Consider the following 10,395-nt stretch of genomic DNA (forward strand, 5'->3'; position numbering starts at 1 on the left):
CCCTAAAAAAAAAATTAAATGGACACTCTTTGTGAACATTTACAATTAGCAGATAGAAGATTGAAATATGTTGTGCGTGTGACTGACAAAATGTTGTTCAATTTAAAACCTCACATATATTTTCAATTAAGCCTATTTTATTCTATTTTTTCATATATGATGAAGGAAATACATTAGTGGAGTAACTATTAATCTAGGCTAATCAATTTCAGTATCAGTTACCAACAAGGGTTGTGGGGTAGTGGCTAGTACTACTACATCTTTAACCAAGAGGTCTCGAGTTTGAGCCCCCTTGGGTACGGAGTCACCCTTGTTAGGGAGTGCTTTGCCCCCCAATGTGGAACTATCCGGCACGAATTCGAATTAGTCGGGCCCCAATGTGATTACCGGACAGTCTTTTTTCTTAATCTCTGCTAAGGGTGAGATGGCTTTTCGTTGTGTCCGACAAGCTTTTCTCGGGTTTGGTCGTCCACCAACACAAATAAGGTATCCCCAAATAACCTATCCATTCACCCTACTCCTTTTTTTTTTTTATTGAATTTTTTTCGATTGAATCTGTAGGGGTTACTCCCAGCAACACGAATTTTCTCGCGATGTTGTTAATGATTTTAAAGTACCCAAATGGGCTAAAGATGGTAAATTTATGAACCCCATTTGCTTAATTAATTCTCTTCTTCAAAATTTAATAGTAACTCCTCATCCTATCTTGTCCTTAATTGCAATTGGATTTTTTGGGACGGGGTGGATGTTAGCCTTGCCTCCCTACATGATATGGTGCGTACCTCAGACTCCATTCCACACACTACTTAGCTAATTGATTTGCAGTAACTTATTTCTAAATTTATTTTTGCAGGGATACACTAGAATTGGAGAAATGTCGTGACCCAAGTAAGTTTATTCTTTGTTGACCTACTTATTTGATGGAAAGTTTCCGCTTACTTACTTATCTATATCTACTTCCGTAGAATTTCCAAATTATCTAAAAAGAAGGTATTGAGTATTGAAATGAGATTGAGGAGTTAATGTAGAAGATTCATATAGTCGACTAGAACTAATTTAGGATTGAGGCATATATATACTTTGTGCTTGTTGTTACAAAGATAGCTTTAATGTAGGATTCATGAAAAGAAAAACCATTAGTTTTATTTGATGCAAAAAAGTCTTATCTTTTCTGTACTGAGTTCCTGGAGGGGTTGCTACATTGTGCAAGATGAACGTTGCTGAAAGGGCTATCTGATAAACCCGCGAGCATTGTTGTAATAGCTGCAAACAGGTTGTCTGGCTAAGATGTGGATTCAAATGCAAGTGTAGTTGAGGAATTGAGTTATGTTCGGACATGAATACAAATTGGAGTTGTTTTTGAATTTTTGTGAGTGCTTTGTATTGAAAATTGGGAAAACAATCGAATTCTGAAAAATTTCGGAATTCAACTTGAAAATTTATAACAATCCTATGTCCTAACAGTTCCTGGAATAATATCTCGGAAAAAAGTGAAAACTATTCACGGCCAAACGGGCCCTATTCATGAGATTCTCTCTCTAACTTGATTGACATTTTACAGTATTTCAGTTTCTGTTATTAGTAATTTTGTTGGCCTAGAATTTTGATACGTATTACAAATCCCTGCACAACTTTCTAGCAAAATGATCCCTGTGTGTTTAAGGATAATCTTTCCTGGTCTAACTTTGTGTTTGATACTCTTTGCGTTCAGATTACATCGGGACTGAAGCGGGGAGTCCAAAGTCGAAATGAAGTTCATTGCAATTCATGCCCCACATATATTTTAAGGTCTGTTCAATTTGCGTTCCAATTTCTTCACAAGGTCCCAATAACATATGAGATGGAATTCATGTAGCTTGATGGTTTTATGTAATGTAATTATGACTTTTCAGAGCATTTTGCTCATGTTTCCAAATCATCCTCTAAAAGCTGTATGAACTATGAACCAAGGGCCATTGTAGTATATTTTGTCATCTTGTTATCTTTTCAATTCAAGTACCTTCTGAAAGGTTCCAATTTTTTTTTAAAAGAAAAGGGAAGAATGTTAAGAAACCAAGACGTCTGTTTAGTTAAGTTGAAATGGTTGTGAAGATTGGACCAATAATATCAGAGGATGCGAAAGTTGAAAACAGCTTCTGCTATTTGGTTGGAAGACAACCAAATGACTACAATTTATATGATCTTCTTTGAAGCATTTTGTGGTCATATTCTTTGGCTGGGTAGAGGAGGTCAATAGTGTAGCTTAGTTCCAACTTGTGCTGTTTTTGCCATTCTACATGATAATTACATTTCCTTGTTTGAAACCTTGTTCATCCATTAACTACTCTTCAGTCAAATTAGTTGGGGACTTGGAACCTTGTACGTCGTGGCAATAATTGAAACTGAAGGTTCTGTAGTATTTAGGTAGTCATTAGCAGTTGTTCTATTTATAGGTTGTGTTATTTACAAAGCCCCACAGCTGCATGTTCTCATATAGGAGGTGAGTTTGGAATTGGGTGAAAATCTCCAACTTTACTTTAAAAATCAAACTCTGCCTCAACTATGAACGATAGGCATTCCACCCCTCCTTTTATCCTAGGTAATGTCTAGTTTACCCTTGGCATTTTCAATCTTCAATCTACTATGTGATACGTTTTTATATTATATAAAATTTATTTTTTTAACCTAGGTGTTTATACTCTTTTTATTTGAAAGCATATTATAAGTAGAATACTCTTATTAATCAAAACCAGAAACAGAAATTAATCAAAAAGAAATGTCAAAGAAATAAAATAATATTCTGAAAAATGAAGGGCTTTTCCGTCAAAGCATATTAAAAGTTAAGTACTCCATAATATAGCACGGTGTTTTCCTACTCTCTCTTTTCTATTCTAGGGTTACATCATAAGAGACGGTCTTTTTTCTTAATCTCTGCTAAGGGTGAGATGGCTTTCCGTTGTGTCCGACAAGCTTTTCTCGGGTTTGGTCATCCACCAACACAAATAAGGTATCCCCAAATAACCTATCCATTCACCCTACTCCTTTTTTTTTTAATTATTTTATTGAATTTTTTTCGATTGAATCTGTAGGGGTTACTCCCAGCAACACGAATTTTCTCGCGATGTTGTTAATGATTTTAAAGTACCCAAATGGGCTAAAGATGGTAAATTTATGAACCCCATTTGCTTAATTAATTCTCTTCTTCAAAATTTAATAGTAACTCCTCATCCCATCTTGTCCTTAATTGCAGTTAGATTTTTTGGGACGGGGTGGATGTTAGCCTTGCCTCCCTACATGATATGGTGCGTACCTTGATAACGTCTAAATCCACCCTATTAATTAGAATGGGCACGGTCGTATGCAAATATATTTTACCCAACTATGAGTCGGGGTCGAATCCCACACAGAACAATATGTAGGCGATTAGGAAAAGTAGGAATTTTCACCAACTACGCTAAAGCCAAACGATAGATAATATTTTGGTTTTGTTTGAGGGAAAATTATAACTAATGCAAAAATGTAAACTAACCTAGAAAGCAAGTAAAATGATCAATGGCCACAAGCATGGATACAAGGGAAACTACGCTCAAGTAACGATCCAATGTACTTCATCATTTACAAATAATGGTGACTTTATATTACTTAGCCTCGGATAATGACTCTAATTTAGCTTCTTCCGAAGACTAACTAGACTACCTAATTGAATATCCCTAAAGCAATTAGGAGCATTAAGAACACCCGAATATGGCTACAAGTGGTGTCGCCTATTCCTAGGTCGATTTCCATTAGATGAGGGTTAACGCCCCAAATTCTTGTTAATTAATCTTTCCCAATCCCGAGTTTGCCTCTTCCAAGTTTAAACCGAAATAAATGGGCAAGTCTTAGGGTTAGCTACTCCCTTAAGAATCATTCAACATGAGATTAATTAAAGAAACAATAACTCACTTCATTAGGGATAAAATCATTCAACACATAAGCAAAACAAGAGATTCAATCCAAACTTAAACAATATATACTTCCATAAACAAGGTTCAAGTATTGAAATGAAATACTACACACATAAATATTCAATACCAAACAAGAAATTGAAGAAAGGATTAAGAATATCTCATTAAAGTGCTTCCAATCTTCTCCTCCAATGTGTTGGTGTGAAACCCTAGCCTCCAAGGACTTGTGTTGAGCCAAAGATGAAAATATTTTGCCCCCTAGTCTTCCTTTTATGTTTCCCAATTTTTCCAAGTCCAAAAAATGACAAAATATGCCCCAGATTTTCGTTTTTGCAGTTCTGCCCGTTTTTTTGCAAATCTGTCCCGTTTTTGCAAAACTGTGCAGTTTTGTCCAATTTGACCTCTTTTTGACTTTATTTTCACTTGGTTTCTTCCGATCACTTCTAAATCACATAAACCTGTAAAATAGATGTAAATGATATTAAATGCACTATTTTCTCAAGCAAACATAGCAAAAATATAAGATTAAAGAAGAGATAAATTGGTAAAATACCAACTTATCATACCTCAAACTCCATTCCACACACTACTTGGCTAATTGATTTGCAGTAACTTATTTCTAAATTTATTTTTGCAGGGATACACTGGAATTGGAGAAATGTCGTGACCCAAGTAAGTTTATTCTTTGTTGACCTACTTATTTGATGGAAAGTTTCCGTTTACTTACTTATCTATCTCTACTTCCGTAGAATTTCCAAATTATCTAAAAAGAAGGTATTGAGTATTGAAATGAGATTGAGGAGTTAATGTAGAAGATTCATATAGTCGACTAGAACTAATTTAGGATTGAGGCATATATATACTTTGTGCTTGTTGTTACAAAGATAGCTTTAATGTAGGATTCATGAAAAGAAAAACCATTAGTTTTATTTGATGCAGAAAAGTCTTATCTTTTCTGTACTGAGTTCCTGGAGGGGTTGCTACATTGTGCAAGATGAACGTTGCTGAAAGGGCTATCTGATAAACCCGCGAGCATTGTTGTAATAGCTGCAAACAGGTTGTCTGGCTAAGATGTGGATTCAAATGCAAGTGTAGTTGAGGAATTGAGTTATGTTCGGACATGAATACAAATTGGAGTTGTTTTTGAATTTTTGTGAGTGCTTTGTATTGAAAATTGGGAAAACAATCGAATTCTGAAAAATTTCGGAATTCAACTTGAAAATTTATAACACTCCTATGTCCTAACAGTTCCTGGAATAATATCTCGGAAAAAAGTGAAAACTATTCACGGCCAAACGGGCCCTATTCATGAGATTCTCTCTCTAACTTGATTGACATTTTACAGTATTTCAGTTTCTGTTATTAGTAATTTTGTTGGCCTAGAATTTTGATACGTATTACAAATCCCTGCACAACTTTCTAGCAAAATGATCCCTAAGTGTGTTTAAGGATAATCTTTCCTGGTCTAACTTTGTGTTTGATACTCTTTGCGTTCAGATTACATCGGGACTGAAGCGGGGAGTCCAAAGTCGAAATGAAGTTCATTGCAATTCATGCCCCACATATATTTTAAGGTTTGTTCAATTTGCGTTCCAATTTCTTCACAAGGTCCCAATAACATATGAGATGGAATTCATGTAGCTTGATGGTTTTATGTAATGTAATTATGACTTTTCAGAGCATTTTGCTCATGTTTCCAAAGCATCCTCTAAAAGCTGTATGAACTATGAACCAAGGGCCATTGTAGTATATTTTGTCATCTTGTTAACTTTTCAATTCAAGTACCTTCTGAAAGGTTCCAATTTTTTTTTAAAAGAAAAGGGAAGAATGTTAAGAAACCAAGACGTCTGTTTAGTTAAGTTGAAATGGTTGTGAAGATTGGACCAATAATATCAGAGGATGCGAAAGTTGAAAACAGCTTCTGCTATTTGGTTGGAAGACAACCAAATGACTACAATTTATATGATCTTCTTTGAAGCATTTTGTGGTCATATTCTTTGGCTGGGTAGAGGAGGTCAATAGTGTAGCTTAGTTCCAACTTGTGCTGTTTTTGCCATTCTACATGATAATTACATTTCCTTGTTTGAAACCTTGTTCATCCATTAACTACTCTTCAGTCAAATTAGTTGGGGACTTGGAACCTTGTACGTCGTGGCAATAATTGAAACTGAAGGTTCTGTAGTATTTAGGTAGTCATTAGCAGCTGTTCTATTTATAGGTTGTGTTATTTACAAAGCCCCACAGCTGCATGTTCTCATATAGGAGGTGAGTTTGGAATTGGGTGAAAATCTCCAACTTTACTTTAAAAATCAAACTCTGCCTCAACTATGAACGATAGGCATTCCACCCCTCCTTTTATCCTAGGTAATGTCTAGTTTACCCTTGGCATTTTCAATCTTCAATCTATGTGATACGTTTTTATATTATATAAAATTTATTTTTTTAACCTAGGTGTTTATACTCTTTTTATTTGAAAGCATATTATAAGTAGAATAATCAATTTATGAATTTATCTCAAAATTAAATATAACTTTTTATGATTGATATTTTAGAATTACATGCGTCAAGTATACACACACACATATTACCATTTATTTTTACATATCTGTGTGTGTTTGTGGGGGGTTTTTTTTTTTGGGGGGGGGGGGGGGGGTATGTGTATAATTAAGTTTCACTTCTCTCTGATTCTCTATTGCCAATATATAAATGAGTTTTGGTTGTCATTAATGAAATATTGTTAACTATAATTTAAAATTCATTTATAATATAAATAGATAATCTTTCAGGAATTTGTTATAGAAGATACCTCTATTTTTATTAATTATTTTATATTACTTTCATTGAAATATATTTATAAAATTATTATTACACGTTATTTTACTTTTATTACTTGTATAAATAGATATCAGAGTTTTGAATATTATTCCTCTCATTTATTTCATTATACAACATCATTAAATTATATACTCAACTAGTATTTCTCACTTTTCTTTTTCTGTCTCGAAAATAATATTTATTTATTTTATAAGAAATTTGTTACATAGATTAAAGAGATAAAAAAAAATCATGATTTTAAAGAAGTAAAAAATGACAAGTTGATAATGTAAGGGTTAAATAAGAATTTTAAAAAGCCAATTAAGATAAAGGGGGGAGAATGATTATTGTTCAAAATTGAGGGGAGCTTGATTTTTAATGCAAAGTTGGGGGGTCGTTTGAAATTTGGTGGTTTAGGTTAGGTAATTAAGTGCTGCAAATCATGTTATCCTCCACTTATTACCCTGTCGTTGCTCTTTTACTCTTCATGAATGGGGTGTGGTCTAGGAAAGTATAATAATTTGAGCGACTCAAATAGTCTCTATAGCATGCTATTTCTTTATACTCATTATGTGATATAGGAAAAGTAAACTTCCGTTTCATTTTTGAACACGTGTAGTGAGGAAAATTAAAAAGAGTGCCCAAACACCAGTTCTGCTTCTTTTTTTTTTTCTTTTTCAAAACCTGTTCTAAAAAATATTTTTTGTGTATCATGGGTATATTAGAAATAATTTCTCTATCCCGTCAAGATAGGAGTAAGATCTTGTACACCCCACTTGTGGAACAGCACTGGGTATGTTAGTAAAATTATTGACACCTAGAAAGCATGAGGACTACTATCCTAATAGGAGCAAAATTCTCTAAAAACAAAGCCATGAGTTATAAACATATTCATATGTACTTATCATTGAATCGATTTGATCCATTAAAATTATTTATTAAAAAATTAATGTTTCCTTTAAAATTATTAATTAAAAAATTAATGTTTATTTAAAAGATAATAATTTTTCACAAATGTTTAAGTGCAATGTAGAAAATGTGGAATTCTATTGAACGCATAGGATCTCTATTGCATTCGCCTCTGTAATAAGAATGACGCCGCATTTTTTTTTTCTTTATCTGAAAGTGGTTATCTTTTAAAGGGGTTGTTTACCACTCATTGCTAGAGGATGTTAATCATCATCAATTATGCACTTCATGTTACTTATACGGATGTATTGTTAGAAAAATAGGAAGACGAAGCTGAAGAAAAAGGCTTTGACGTGATACCACAGTCCTTAAAGAGATATTATCAATATGTTCTTTCGCGGTTTCCAAGCAATTTCCTTCAGAATTCAACAAAGCCTTAGTATGCTGCAGATTTTTCTTATGCTACTTCAAGAGTGTCCTTATATTTATAGAATTTGAGAGATAACTTTTCAGAATAGTCAAGTTCTTTCACGAATAGATTTGTCTGTTCAATTTAAGACCCATATATATATATATATATATATATATATATATATATATATATATATATATATATATATATATATATATATATATATATATATATATATTACAAACTATCTAACAGTGTTTGTATTAAATTTACCCAGTTAGGTTACCTGCTTAGAGGCCCAGGTTGTTCAAATTATTCAGGCTGATTACGGATATTTGAAGCTATGTGGAAGTAGATATACATTAGTGTCATATCTATAACTCCCTCTGTCTCGTAATAAGTGTCACCTTAGCCAAAAAACACACACATTAAGAAACCAATAATGCAGTGTAAAGTTTACCAAATTATCCATATATAATAAAATAAATTACTTTCCTCTTGATTAGAGCATGCACAAGTAGTAAACCTTTTGACATTGGAATCCAACAATACCAAGTTATTATGTGGCTTTTCCAATTATCATTTAGATGTTACTTTAACTTGTCAGTTTTTGTCTAAGGGTAGAATTAAAAAAAACTAGCTAATTTATGTCTTAGTTTCCTAAGGTGATACTTATTATGGGACAATCTTTTTTTTTTATGACATGCGAACCCGTAGCCGCTACCCTTCGAGTGCGTACAGGATAAACTCAACTCCTATGCAATAGCTCGCAAACCACACACGAGAGGTAACCCGCACTAGGCAAGCCCGGTGCGACGAGCTCGACCCAGAAGGCAAATCCCCTGCTGTCGTAGTAGGCAGGGGGTTTCGAACCTGAGACCTCCATTATGAAAGCTCCATGCTCAACCAACTGAGCCACCCTTGCGGGTTATGGGACAATCTTTTTTTGGCTAAACTGATATTTATTATGGGACGAAGGGAGTACTTGCTATGCCAACATTAGGTGCCATTGTGTGACACTGGCTCAGTTGATTCAAATTGTTTACTTTGGATTAGCTTCTTATTTGTTTTGTGAACTATAATAGTGATAAAGTAACCTTGTGAAATACTACTAAATAAGATTTTTTCATAATGAAACTTCCTCACTGCTTCAAATGTTGGGTCAATGAGACTTGTTGAGTACACGTGCGTCTCACACTCATACTACATTGTTGCACTATTTTTTTTGTGGAGATTTAGATCGGGGCACAAGTGAAGCATGCGAAGCTGTCTGAGTCTGAGGCTACTGATTGGGAGATATTTAGGTAAGCTGCTTGGCTGATCCGCAACACCATTTTCCTTCTATCTTTACTTATTCCTGTCTTTTCTTCCTAGATGGATGTATTTTGATATTTTGAACTAACATTCGGATATTTAGAAGTTCTTGTACACTAAATTTTGGATGGTGATAAATGCTATCATCATAAAAAAATTTCCTCTAATAACATATTGAATTTGAATTGGGACATACCGACGTTGCCTCATATCGACCAAAGCAGATAGAAGATTGAAATATGCTGTGCGTGTGACCGACAAAATGTTGTTCAATTTAAAACCTCACATATATTTTCAATTAAGCCTATTTTATTCTATTTTTTCATATATGATGAAGGAAATACATTAGTGGAGTAACTATTAATCTAGGCTAATCAATTTCAGTATCAGTTACCAACAAGGGTTGTGGGGTAGTGGCTAGTACTACTATATCTTTAACCAAAAGGTCTCGAGTTTGAGCCCCTTTGGATACGGAGTCACCCTTGTTAGGCAGTGCTTTGCCCCCCCCCCCAAATGTGAGACTATCCGGCACGAATCCGAATTAATCGGGCCCCAATGTGATTACCGGACACCAGATGAAAAACCCAAAAAATAAATAAATTACAGTTATGTGACCTTGTTTTGTGGCATAACAAATGGGACCCACATCAAAATAAATAAAAGGAAAAGAAAATGGCAACAAGTTGCAAAGCAGCAAACTGCAATGTCCGTAACATATTTTTGGTGATAACCAATTGGCAATTGTGCAAATTGCATAGAACCAATTATTTTGATTGGTTGAGAGGGTTAGCTTCATTTCTACTATTTAGAAGAGTGAGTTTTACTTAGTCTTCGTCGTCTGTCGTGGGCCCTCCATAAATAAAAAAATAAAAAAATTGGCCCCCCCCATAAATTAAAAAAAAAAAATTAGGCCCCCCCCAATATTAAACAGGCCCACAAAAATAAAAAATAAATTTAAAAAAAAAATAAAAAATTTGGGCCCCCCATAAAAAGTGGAACCCATCACGTCCAAACTCACGG

At 34.1% G+C, this 10,395-nt stretch overlaps 1 long non-coding RNA gene across 1 annotated transcript; it reads left to right on the plus strand.

Moving 5' to 3' along the window:
- The first annotated feature begins 695 nt into the window (after positions 1-695).
- LOC132642341 (uncharacterized) lies at positions 696-1,896 on the plus strand. The gene is made up of 3 exons (XR_009583111.1): positions 696-774; positions 854-888; positions 1,712-1,896. It is a non-coding gene; the product is annotated as an uncharacterized LOC132642341 (long non-coding RNA).
- The last annotated feature ends 8,499 nt before the right edge of the window (positions 1,897-10,395 follow it).

Source organism: Lycium barbarum, chromosome 5 (assembly GCF_019175385.1).
Source record: "Lycium barbarum isolate Lr01 chromosome 5, ASM1917538v2, whole genome shotgun sequence".
Taxonomy (NCBI): domain Eukaryota; kingdom Viridiplantae; phylum Streptophyta; class Magnoliopsida; order Solanales; family Solanaceae; genus Lycium; species Lycium barbarum.